Source organism: Oncorhynchus mykiss, chromosome 21, assembly GCF_057628025.1.
Source record: "Oncorhynchus mykiss isolate SJ-2025 chromosome 21, ASM5762802v1, whole genome shotgun sequence".
NCBI lineage: Eukaryota > Metazoa > Chordata > Actinopteri > Salmoniformes > Salmonidae > Oncorhynchus > Oncorhynchus mykiss.
Genome location: NC_143042.1, coordinates 3,090,001 through 3,103,303, shown reverse-complemented (window position 1 = coordinate 3,103,303; position 13,303 = coordinate 3,090,001). Strand labels below are relative to the sequence as shown.

Here is a 13,303-nt window from a genome sequence, read left to right as displayed (position 1 = left end):
GTGCCACTGTCTCCACTCTCTCTCTCTCTCTCTCTCTCTCTCTCTCTCTCTCTCTCGCACTCTCTCTCTCTCTCTCTCTCTCTCTCTCTCTCTCTCTCTCTCTCTCTCGCACTCTCTCTCTCGCTCTCTCTCTCTCTCTCTCTCTCTCTCTCTCGCTCTCTCTCTCTCCCTGACTTCGATAAAAACTGCTGGCACAATAAGATAAAGAGATGACATGAGAAAACTCACAAGAACTCTTTGGAATTATGATAGACGACAACCATGTGTTTCCATGTGTTTCCACTGAAGACCACAAGGAGCTTCGGAACACCAGAATCTCCGAACATGATGGACAGCTTTGGTTTCGGTGGGCCGGCCAAACCTGGAGCCATATACCATGGCTTTCACATGGAGGAGAAAAGAGAGGGTGAATCTTTGTTAGTGGGTCACGAACAAGGGTCAATTTGGAGTCAGACAACCAACGTCGGGTTGAGGTTAAAGTTCAGAGGTTAAGTATCCAACAAACCCCAGTAATGCATTAGTCACATTTATGATGTGTGTTGATTTAATGAAGTGAATAGATCCTGTTGCAAACAGAGAGAAGTGGGTACAATATCACACGTTCCTCTCCCTCTCTCTCGCTTTTCACCTTTATCTCTCTCTCTCCCGCTACCTCTACCTCTGCCTCTCACTATCCTTGTCTTTCTCACTCGCTCTCCCTCTCCCTGACTCTTCCACTCCCTGTTCCTCCACCTCTCCCTCTCCCTGACTCTTCCACTCCCTGTTCCTCTACCTCTCCCTCTCCCTGACTCTTCCACTCCCTGTTCCTCCACCTCTCCCTGACTCTTCCACTCCCTGTTCCTCCACCTCTCCCTCTCCCTGACTTTTCCTCTCCCTGTTCCTCCACCTCTCCCTCTCCCTGACTCTTCCACTCCCTGTTCCTCTACCTCTCCCTCTCCCTTTTACTAGAGGCTGACTGATCAGATATCCAGTGTGACTTTTCCTCGTGGCTTCCTGCCTTTCATAAATGATGTTCCCCAAACCACAATCACAAAACAAACAATTCCACATCAATGTAGCTGGCCAGGGAAATGTGGATGCGTGTGTGTGTGGGTGCATGTGTGTGAGTGTGTGTGGGAATGTGTGTGACAACTGGGGAAAGTTCCCTGAACCAGAGGACTTTTGTGCTGCTATCTCCACATTCTGGATCTTTGCTTCCTTTCTGGTTGTATGTCTAGTAGTACCTTTAATATACTCTAGTCTATAGGCGTACCGTTAATATACTCTAGTCTATAGGCGTACCGTTAATATACTCTAGTCTATAGGCGTACCGTTAATATACTCTAGTCTATAGGCGTACCGTTAATATACTCTAGTCTATAGGCGTACCGTTAATATACTCTAGTCTATAGGCGTACCGTTAATATACTCTAGTCTATAGGCGTACCGTTAATAAACTCTAGTCTATAGGCGTACCGTTAATATACTCTAGTCTATAGGCGTACCGTTAATATACTCTAGTCTATAGGAGTACCTTTAATATACTCTAGTCTATAGGCGTACCGTTAATATACTCTAGTCTATAGGCGTACCGTTAATATACTCTAGTCTATAGGCGTACCGTTAATATACTCTAGTCTATAGGCGTACCGTTAATATACTCTAGTCTATAGGAGTACCGTTAATATACTCTAATCTATAGGAGTACCGTTAATATACTCTAATCTATAGGCGTACCGTTAATATACTCTAATCTATAGGAGTACCGTTAATATACTCTAGTCTATAGGCGTACCGTTAATATACTCTAATCTATAGGCGTACCGTTAATATACTCTAGTCTATAGGCGTACCGTTAATATACTCTAGTCTATAGGCGTACCGTTAATATACTCTAATCTATAGGCGTACCGTTAATATACTCTAGTCTATAGGAGTACCGTTAATATACTCTAATCTATAGGAGTACCGTTAATATACTCTAGTCTATAGGCGTACCGTTAATATACTCTAATCTATAGGCGTACCGTTAATATACTCTAGTCTATAGGAGTACCGTTAATATACTCTAATCTATAGGAGTACCTTTAATATACTCTAGTCTATATACATGCCTTTAATATACTCTAGTCTATAGGCGTACCGTTAATATACTCTAGTCTATAGGCGTACCGTTAATATACTCTAGTCTATAGGAGTACCGTTAATATACTCTAATCTATAGGAGTACCGTTAATATACTCTAGTCTATAGGCGTACCGTTAATATACTCTAGTCTATAGGCGTACCGTTAATATACTCTAGTCTATAGGCGTACCGTTAATATACTCTAGTCTATAGGAGTACCGTTAATATACTCTAATCTATAGGAGTACCGTTAATATACTCTAGTCTATAGGCGTACCGTTAATATACTCTAATCTATAGGCGTACCGTTAATATACTCTAGTCTATAGGCGTACCGTTAATATACTCTAGTCTATAGGCGTACCGTTAATATACTCTAGTCTATAGGCGTACCGTTAATATACTCTAATCTATAGGCGTACCGTTAATATACTCTAGTCTATAGGCGTACCGTTAATATACTCTAATCTATAGGCGTACCGTTAATATACTCTAATCTATAGGCGTACCGTTAATATACTCTAGTCTATAGGCGTACCGTTAATATACTCTAGTCTATAGGAGTACCGTTAATATACTCTAGTCTATAGGCGTACCGTTAATATACTCTAGTCTATAGGCGTACCGTTAATATACTCTAATCTATAGGCGTACCGTTAATATACTCTAATCTATAGGCGTACCGTTAATAAACTCTAATCTATAGGAGTACCTTTAATATACTCTAGTCTATAGGCGTACAGTTAATATACTCTACTCTATACGAGTATACTCTAATCTATAGGAGTACCTTTAATGTACTCTACTCTATATACATGCCTTTAATATACTCTAATCTACAGGAGTACCTTTAATATACTCTAATCTATAGGAGTACCTTTAATATACTCTACTCTATATACATGCCTTTAATATACTCTAATCTATAGGAGTACCTTTAATATACTCTAATCTATAGGAGTACCTTTAATATGCTCTCCTCTCAGTAAATGGGAGTAATGTTGCAGATGTCTGTGGCGCTCCACACCACAAAGACCTGTTAACACAGCAGCACAGTGCAGGGGCCTATTCTGCTGTGCATCCCAAATGGACCCTGTTCACTAAATAGTTTCCCTATGAGCCCTGGTTAAAAGTAGTGCACTACATAAGGAATAGGGTGTAATTTGGGATGAAAACTCTGTGTGGGCGCAGAACAGGGAACAGGCCCACAGAACAGGTGGAAATAAAGAGAGCAACCGGGACACTAAAGCTGATCAAGTTCCCGTCGCCGGCTCTGGGGCTCTTGGTTTCTGAGGGTGAGGCGGGGATGGGGATTGTGGCGGGGGCCGCAGCAGGTGAGTGAATAGAAAGATTAGCATCTCAGATTAAAGAGAGAGAGGTTTCACTTCCCACTGCTAACACAATGACAAAGGAGCCCGGTGTGGAACAGTTTATATGGGAGCCCTGGCAGAGAGATAGACAGCAGGCCAGGCAACCCCTGTGAATTAGGTCAGGGGCCCCTCAGCTGTGTGTGTGTGTGTGTGTGTGTGTGTGTGTGTGTGTGTGTGTGTGTGTGTGTGTGTGTGTGTGTGTGTGTGTGTGTGTGTGTGTGTGTGTGTGTGTGTGTGTGTGTGTGTGGAGGACTATGCTGTGAAACCTGATCTGGCAGAGTGTCACAATGTCAGGAAGACACAAACAGGGTTGTCAATGCACACGCACACACACAGACACACACACAGACACACACACACAGACACACACACACAAACACACACACACACACACACACACACACACACACAGTGTATCAGTTAGACACAGACAGGGTTGTCATGCGAGGCCTTGTAGACAGATCCTTCCACACATCACCACCACCAAGAGGGGTTAAAATTCCCCAAGGCACTCTGAGGTTTACATGGAAGATGTCTACATATCTCGTCTCTGAGATAGGTCCTTTATCTGCAACAATTAGATTGTGTACACTGTCAAATAGGAGTCTATTCGGTGCCTCAAATCATGAAGATAGAAGTCTTTCTATATGTAGTGAAGATAAACAGCGTCAAAACGACACCATAAACACGTGGAGGTTTGAAAACCAAAGCATTCTTTTATACCATAGACGCTTCCCCGTATGTTACCAACATGGATAATGTAATAACAATTTAAGAGCCAAACGCTCAAATGCCATTTACGCATATAGAGGTATTCAACGTGCTTGTGTGTGTGCAGTGTACAGGGTCTTTCTGTAAAGTGAGAGGGAGATACCAGCCGTGTTTTCCAGACTGCCAAGAATGTCAGCCTTTAGAGGGATTGGTGGGGCTGCTTGTTTAAGCCAATAGGCAGAGAGTACAGCGTTAATGTCATCTCGCCGCCCGTGAGTCTCTCTGCGCTTTAACTTGTGGTGCTGTACCAACACCAGAACGCGAGCTGAGCTGTTAAATCAACGCCGCTGCTGGTCTGTGTGTTGAAACTCTAACGTCGTTTCTCTCTATATGATGTTCTGAAAAGTCGTTGTATTCTATTCATTCGAACTTCGAATAGTTCACGGTGAGACTAGAACGGAGGAACATAATACTGTAGGTGCAGCACTACTATTTAAAGTGGCGCCGATGACACCAATCGTGAATATTGTTCTACTCAATTAACGGAATATCATTTTACCCCTACGCATAACTCCGCGCAATCAGTCTTTCTGGTGAGTAGCTATCCGTTTCGGATCTGTCTGTCTGTCGGTGAGTGGAATAGCTTGCCATTTAAATCTTTACCATACTTTGCAATACTTGGAAATTGTACCGCTACTGCATGAAATTGCAATTTCAACTCCAGGTATACTGATTTCACCTTCACATTTCATGAAATATGTGTTTGAATATACAGTTGTCTTCCAGACCTGTTTAGTATAGAAATGTGGAAGTCAGATCTGGCCCACATGTAATTTCCCCCCTGACGTGAAAATTGTGTTTCTGTCACTCGTGCTTCTTTTCTATGAATGGATGAAGGTCTATGAATGTGTTCTGACAATCTCTACAAGTTGTTGTTATAAACTACTGCATATGGCTTATTCCTAGTAATTTAAACATTACAGAAACTTAAACTGTGAAACTTTAAGCCAGAAAAGAGACAGTAGCTCGTTAAAACGTGCGCGTAAAGACGCACCCCATTGTGGGTGTCATTTGGTGTGCCGCGCGACTCCTAAGGTTCCAGATGTGTGGATTCAGCTGTTGCTTGTCACTCATGTGACGACACCATCTCCCTCTCTCCATCTCTCTCTCCTTACACGCGGTTGCTTTAGTGAACATAACGAATAATATCATGCTATGTGGCGCGTGAAGCCGTCCTGCTGTTAACCATCTTGACGTTATGCAATAAATCTCTCAGCAAAACCTCTCGAAATACACTTCACCTCCTTCCAATAGTGTTTTTTTTTTATATATATATATAATTTCCTCACACGGACGTGACCAGAGAGGATCTATCAAAACAGCGAAGGGGTGTATAAGGCAGTGTCGCTTGACTGACACTTCTCACCTGGCACTTGTCCTGTGGAAGTTTTCGTGTTTACACCAAATGCTTCAACTGACTGACAGACTAATAGCCGAATTCGACCAAATAGTTTAGGAAACAATATAAAACTGAAGTGATGTTTCACATAGAGCAGTAGAGTGGAGGACCATTTTTAGGTACTGTAATGAAGGTAGTGGGGTCCCCTAGTGGCAGTTTAGATGTTCCTATAAGAGCATCAAGCTGTGGTATACTACAGTAAAATAACGTTGCATGCAATTCAGATACAACATGTTCATCTCTCAGTTCATACATTCATCGTATTTTCCCAGATAACAGTTTTAGATTAGTTGTTCTCCCCTCATAATAGTTCCACACATTTGGCCTCCCGAGTGGTGCAGCAGTCTAAGGCTCTGAATCGCAGTGCTTGAGGCTTCCCACAGGCCCAGGTTTGATCCCGGGCTGTATCACAACTGGCCGTGATCGGGAGTCCCACAGGGACGTCGTCCGGGTTAGGGGAGGGTTTGGCCAGGGGGGCCGTCGTTGTAAATAAGAATTCTTAACTGACTTGCCTAGTTAAATAAAGGTTAAATACAAATATAATGAAGTGTAACAACATTTCAGCTGAAGGCCTATGTCACACTGGTTCCCAGGTATACAGCTCAGCCCCTCCTCTCACCTATTAGCACCTCCCTCCTCCTCTCAGCCCCTCCGCTCTCCTCTCAGCCCCTCCTCTCACCTAATAGCCCCTCCCTCCTCCTCTCAGCCCCTCTCCTCTCAGCCACTCCCCTCTCATCTCATCTCAGCCCCTCGGCCCTCCTCTCAGCCCCTCCACTCTCCTCTCAGCCCCTCCTCTCACCTATTAGCCCCTCCCCTCTCATCTCATCTCAGCCCCTCGCCTCTCCTCTCCTGGGGGGTTGTGAATAACAAACTAGTAAAGCAGACCCAGGGGGGTATCATGTGACCAGCGGAGTGTCTTCACCACGGAGCCAAATGGCAGCCAGCCAACCAGAGAGGAGGGTCTGCGTCCCAAGTGGCATATAGTGAGTGCACTTCTTTTGATCAGGGTTCTGGTGCGCTATATAGATAACAGGGTGCCATTTGGGACGAAGCCAGGGGCTGAAGGAGCAGTGGGGCTGAGGGGGGGAGCTATGGACCTGAGTGTGATGCCAAGCCTCTCTCTCTTCCTCTGGTAATACATCAGCCATTAAGACCACATGGAAGGCTCTAGTGTAGCTCAGGTGATTGGAATGTTCCAGCTAGACTACATGCATGTGTGGAGCGCTGTCGCTCTCTCTTGCGCGCGCGTTCTTTCTCTCTGGCAACAACGATGAGCATAAGCAACACTTGTGCTCTTGTCAACTAAACATTATTTATCACTGTGGCAGAGTAGCACCGTTCCCGTTTGGTACATTGTGTAAATATGATGTAATGACCATCTCATGTGCACATTTAGCTGAACTGGCATTTTGTTACTAAGTGCAATTCAAACAGGCTTTCATTGAGTTATGAGTTGTCACAAACACAGTCTGCTCTGAGAACTCCAACATCTTCCTGGAAACATGTTTTCTGTGTCAGCGGCTTATGAAGCAACACCAGACCCTTGTAATGTTTAGATTGTGTTATGAGATTAAAGCCTACAAGGCTTCAGTTCAACGTACTAAAATGTCTATGTATTTAACCTTCACAATGTGCTGCTGAACGAACCCCAGAGAGGAAATCCATCCTGGAGTTCGTTTTGATGCTCTTGGCCTTACTCCTGGAAAACCTTTTACTCAGTGACTCCCTGGTCTGGACTGCTCTGGTCCTGAGCCATGCTCTGCAGATAGAACCAGAACTCTGCTTGGGTCCCCTGTTAAAACCTCTGCTTTTACAGCTAAAACTCTGTGAGGTCTTGGCAGTGGTACAGTATTAATTTCAGAGCCCTTTGTTAATTGTTACAATATCTGTGGTATATCTCACTTAAACATATAGGCCTAGGTATTCCTTTATAAACATATAGGCCTAGGTATACCTTTATAAACATATAGGCCTAGGTATTCCTTTATAAATATATAGGACTAGGTATTCCTTTATAAATATATAGGCCTAGGTATTCCTTTATAAACATATAGGCCTAGGTATACCTTTATAAACATATAGGCCTAGGTATTCCTTTATAAACATATAGGCCTAGGTATACCTTTATAAACATATAGGCCTAGGTATTCCTTTATAAACATATAGGCCTAGGTATTCCTTTATAAATATATAGGACTAGGTATTCCTTTATAAACATATAGGCCTAGGTATACCTTTATAAATATATAGGCCTAGGTATTCCTTTATAAATATATAGGACTAGGTATTCCTTTATAAATATATAGGCCTAGGTATACCTTTATAAACATATAGGCCTAGGTATTCCTTTATAAACATATAGGCCTAGGTATTCCTTTATAAACATATAGGCCTAGGTATACCTTTATAAACATATAGGCCTAGGTATTCCTTTATAAACATATAGGCCTAGGTATACCTTTATAAACATATAGGCCTAGGTATTCCTTTATAAACATATAGGCCTAGGTATACCTTTATAAACATATAGGCCTAGGTATACCTTTATAAACATATAGGCCTAGGTATTCCTTTATAAATATATAGGACTAGATATTCCTTTATAAATATATAGGACTAGATATTCCTTTATAAACATTTAGGCCTAGGTATTCCTTTATAAACATATAGGCCTAGGTATTCCTTTATAAACATATAGGCCTAGGTATTCCTTTATAAACATATAGGCCTAGGTATTCCTTTATAAACATATAGGCCTAGGTATTCCTTTATAAATATATAGGACTAGATATTCCTTTATAAATATATAGGCCTAGGTATTCCTTTATAAACATATAGGCCTAGGTATTCCTTTATAAACATATAGGCCTAGGTATTCCTTTATAAACATATAGGCCTAGGTATTCCTTTATAAACATATAGGCCTAGGTATACCTTTATAAATATATAGGCCTAGGTATTCCTTTATAAACATATAGGCCTAGGTATTCCTTTATAAATATATAGGACTAGATATTCCTTTTGGCCTAGGTATTCCTTTATAAATATATAGGACTAGATATTCCTTTATAAATATATAGGCCTAGGTATTCCTTTATAAATATATAGGCCTAGGTATACCTTTATAAATATATAGGACTAGATATTCCTTTTGGCCTAGGTATTCCTTTATAAATATATAGGACTAGATATTCCTTTATAAATATATAGGCCTAGGTATTCCTTTATAAACATATAGGCCTAGGTATTCCTTTATAAATATATAAGACTAGATATTCCTTTTGGCCTAGGTATTCCTTTATAAATATATAGGCCTAGGTATTCCTTTATAAACATATAGGCCTAGGTATTCCTTTATAAATATATAGGACTAGGTATTCCTTTATAAACATATAGGCCTAGGTATACCTTTATAAATATATAGGACTAGATATTCCTTTATAAATATATAGGCCTAGGTATTCCTTTATAAACATATAGGCCTAGGTATTCCTTTATAAATATATAGGCCTAGGTATTCCTTTATAAATATATAGGACTAGGTATTCCTTTATAAACATATAGGCCTAGGTATACCTTTATAAACATATAGGCCTAGGTATTCCTTTATAAACATATAGGCCTAGGTATTCCTTTATAAATATATAGGACTAGGTATTCCTTTATAAACATATAGGCCTAGGTATTCCTTTATAAACATATAGGCCTAGGTATACCTTTATAAATATATAGGACTAGATATTCCTTTATAAATATATAGGCCTAGGTATTCCTTTATAAACATATAGGACTAGGTATTCCTTTATAAACATATAGGCCTAGGTATTCCTTTATAAACATATAGGCCTAGGTATACCTTTATAAACATATAGGCCTAGGTATTCCTTTATAAATATATAGGCCTAGGTATTCCTTTATAAACATATAGGCCTAGGTATTCCTTTATAAACATATAGGCCTAGGTATTCCTTTATAAATATATAGGCCTAGGTATTCCTTTATAAATATATAGGACTAGATATTCCTTTATAAATATATAGGCCTAGGTATTCCTTTATAAATATATAGGACTAGGTATTCCTTTATAAATATATAGGACTAGATATTCCTTTATAAATATATAGGACTAGGTATTCCTTTATAAATATATAGGACTAGATATTCCTTTTGGCCTAGGTATTCCTTTATAAATATATAGGACTAGATATTCCTTTATAAATATATAGGCCTAGGTATTCCTTTATAAATATATAGGACTAGGTATTCCTTTATAAACATATAGGCCTAGGTATTCCTTTATAAATATATAGGACTAGGTATTCCTTTATAAATATATAGGACTAGGTATTCCTTTATAAACATATAGGCCTAGGTATTCCTTTATAAATATATAGGACTAGGTATTCCTTTATAAATATATAGGCCTAGGTATTCCTTTATAAACATATAGGCCTAGGTATTCCTTTATAAATATATAGGCCTAGGTATTCCTTTATAAATATATAGGACTAGGTATTCCTTTATAAATATATAGGCCTAGGTATACCTTTATAAACATATAGGCCTAGGTATTCCTTTATAAATATATAGGCCTAGGTATTCCTTTATAAACATATATAGGACTAGGTATTCCTTTAGAAAATATATAGGACTAGGTATTCCTTTATAAAATATATAGGCCTAGGTATTCCTTTATAAACATATAGGCCTAGGTATTCCTTTATAAATATATAGGACTAGGTATTCCTTTATAAAATATATAGGACTAGGTATTCCTTTATAAAATATATAGGACTAGGTATTCCTTTCGTCTTCTAATAAGTCTTTCTGTTCTGGGGAGTTGTGCTGTATATCACCATGGGCTATGTGTGTGTGTGTTGTGTTGTGTTGTGTTGTGTTGTGTTGTGTTGTGTTGTGTTGTGTTGTGTTGTGTTGTGTTGTGTTGTGTTGTGTGTGTGTGTGTGTGTGTGTGTGTGTGTGTGTGTGTGTGTGTGTGTGTGTGTGTGTGTGTGTGCGTGCGTGTGTGCGTGCGTGCGTGTGTGTGTGTGTGTTGTGTTGTGTTGTGCGTGTGTGTCTGTGTTGTGTGTGTGTTGTGTTGTGTGTGTTGTGTTGTGTGTGTGTTGTGTTGTGTGTGTGTATCACCTCAGTTGGTTTGCAGTAATATCTCAGACCAGGTAAGGTACACAGAGCCATGTTTGTTCCTGGAGGAATTAATCTGTACGCAGGGCAATGTAAATCACTGCTAACCTCAAAACACTCCTGGCCAGTTTCTATTCCCTCGAGTTGTGTTCTCAGGCTGAGGCTGGGTAAAACATGGACTGGATGGTGGCAGGCAGGCAGACCAGCTCGGGGTTCTGGAGGTTTTGGAACAATGCTGTCACTTAGTATGTGATGAGAAGCACAGTGAGAAACGTGCACGGCTACTCACAGAGCTGAGATACAGTGCCTTGCGAAAGTATTCGGCCCCCTTGAACTTTGCGACCTTTTGCCACATTTCAGGATTCAAACATAAAGATATAAAACTGTATTTTTTTGTGAAGAATCAACAACAAGTGGGACACAATCATGAAGTGGAACGACATTTATTGGATATTTCAAACTTTTTTAACAAATCAAAAACTGAAAAATTGGGCGTGCAAAATTATTCAGCCCCTTTACTTTCAGTGCAGCAAACTCTCTCCAGAAGTTCAGTGAGGATCTCTGAATGATCCAATGTTGACCTAAATGACTAATGATGATAAATACAATCCACCTGTGTGTAATCAAGTCTCCGTATAAATGCACCTGCACAGAGGTCCGTCAAAAGCGCAGAGAGCATCATGAAGAACAAGGAACACACCAGGCAGGTCCGAGATACTGTTGTGAAGAAGTTTAAAGCCGGATTTGGATACAAAAAGATTTCCCATGCTTTAAACATCCCAAGGAGCACTGTGCAAGCGATAATATTGAAATGGAAGGAGTATCAGACCACTGCAAATCTACCAAGACCTGGCCGTCCCTCTAAACTTTCAGCTCATACAAGGAGAAGACTGATCAGAGATGCAGCCAAGAGGCCCATGATCACTCTGGATGAACTGCAGAGATCTACAGCTGAGGTGGGAGACTCTGTCCATAGGACAACAATCAGTCGTATATTGCACAAATCTGGCCTTTATGGAAGAGTGGCAAGAAGAAAGCCATTTCTTAAAGATATCCATAAAAAGTGTTGTTTAAAGTTTGCCACAAGCCACCTGGGAGACACACCAAACATGTGGAAGAAGGTGCTCTGGTCAGATTAAACCAAAATGTAACTTTTTGGCAACAATGCAAAACATTATGTTTGGCGTAAAAGCAACACAGCTCATCACCCTGAACACACCATCCCCACTGTCAAACATGGTGGTGGCAGCATCATGGTTTGGGCCTGCTTTTCTACAGCAGGGACAGGGAAGATGGTTAAAATTGATGGGAAGATGGATGGAGCCAAATACAGGACCATTCTGGAAGAAAACCTGTTGGAGTCTGCAAAAGACCTGAGACTGGGACAGAGATTTGTCTTCCAACAAGACAATGATCCAAAACATAAAGCAAAATCTACAATGGAATGGTTCAAAAATAAACATATCCAGGTGTTAGAATGGCCAAGTCAAAGTCCAGACCTGAATCCAATCAAGAATCTGTGGAAAGAACTGAAAACTGCTGTTCACAACTGCTCTCCATCCAACCTCACTGAGCTCGAGCTGTTTTGCAGGGAGGAATGGGAAAAAATGTCAGTCTCTCGATGTGCAAAACTGATAGAGACATACCCCAAGCGACTTACAGCTGTAATCGCAGCAAAAGGTGGCGCTACAAAGTATTAACTTAAGGGGGCTGAATAATTTTGCACGCCCAATTTTTCAGTTTTTGATTTCTTAAAAAAGTTTGAAATATCCAATAAATGATTGTGTCCCACTTGATTGTGTCCCTTCATGATTGTGTCCCACTTGTTGTTGATTCTTCACAAAAAAATACAGTTTATATCTTTATGTTTGAAGCCTGCAATGTGGCAAAAGGTCGCAAAGTTCAAGGGGGCCGAATACTTTCGCAAGGCACTGTAAATATTGAATGGGGGTAGTACTAACAGCAGACCAGCTCTGGGTTGTGGAAATGTTGGAATAACGCTGTCAGTTGGGGTTTGACAGAGGGCCAGTGAGACGTGTGCACAACTAGTGAAGGAGTGTGTGTGTGTGTGTGTGTGTGTGTGTGTGTGTGTGTGTGTGTGTGTGTGTGTGTGTGTTCAGTACAGGACAGTGAAGTGTAGGGTTTCCTAAACACGGTCCTGGGCAATAGCACAACAAAGCTGATTTAAATAACCAGCTCATCATCAATCTTTAATTATGTCAGTCAGCTGTGTAGTTCTAGGGAGAAGAAAAACATGTGTAAGGAGGCCTGGCCGTAACCATGGTGATGAAAGGGAACTCATCTACGAGCTGTGGCTTGTTCTAATCACCATGAACCAGGGCTCTGCTTGTCCGCGGTCACTAACCCAACCCAAGACGGCCGCATTTGCTCCCCAAGCCTCATATTATGGTCTGGCTGTGTCACAGATAGGAACAGGACTGGAGAACTAACTCCTTTAGATACATTTATCATTGAAACAGTTTGTTTGATTTATATGATCAAATCTGTCTAAACTTTC

At 40.6% G+C, this 13,303-nt stretch overlaps 1 protein-coding gene across 2 annotated transcripts in view; it reads left to right on the top strand.

Moving 5' to 3' along the window:
* The first annotated feature begins 4,426 nt into the window (after positions 1–4,426).
* The window catches only part of LOC149972943 (prickle-like protein 1), a 61,993-nt gene continuing 53,116 nt past the window's right edge, over positions 4,427–13,303 (top strand). Inside the window, exon 1 of one of the 2 annotated variants that reach the window (XM_090213460.1) lies at positions 4,427–4,780. The gene's annotated coding sequence lies outside the window, so the exon portion shown is untranslated. Of the gene's footprint in view, positions 4,781–6,352; positions 6,630–13,303 lie in introns of those variants that run through there. The other variant, XM_090213461.1, reaches the window with a different exon arrangement.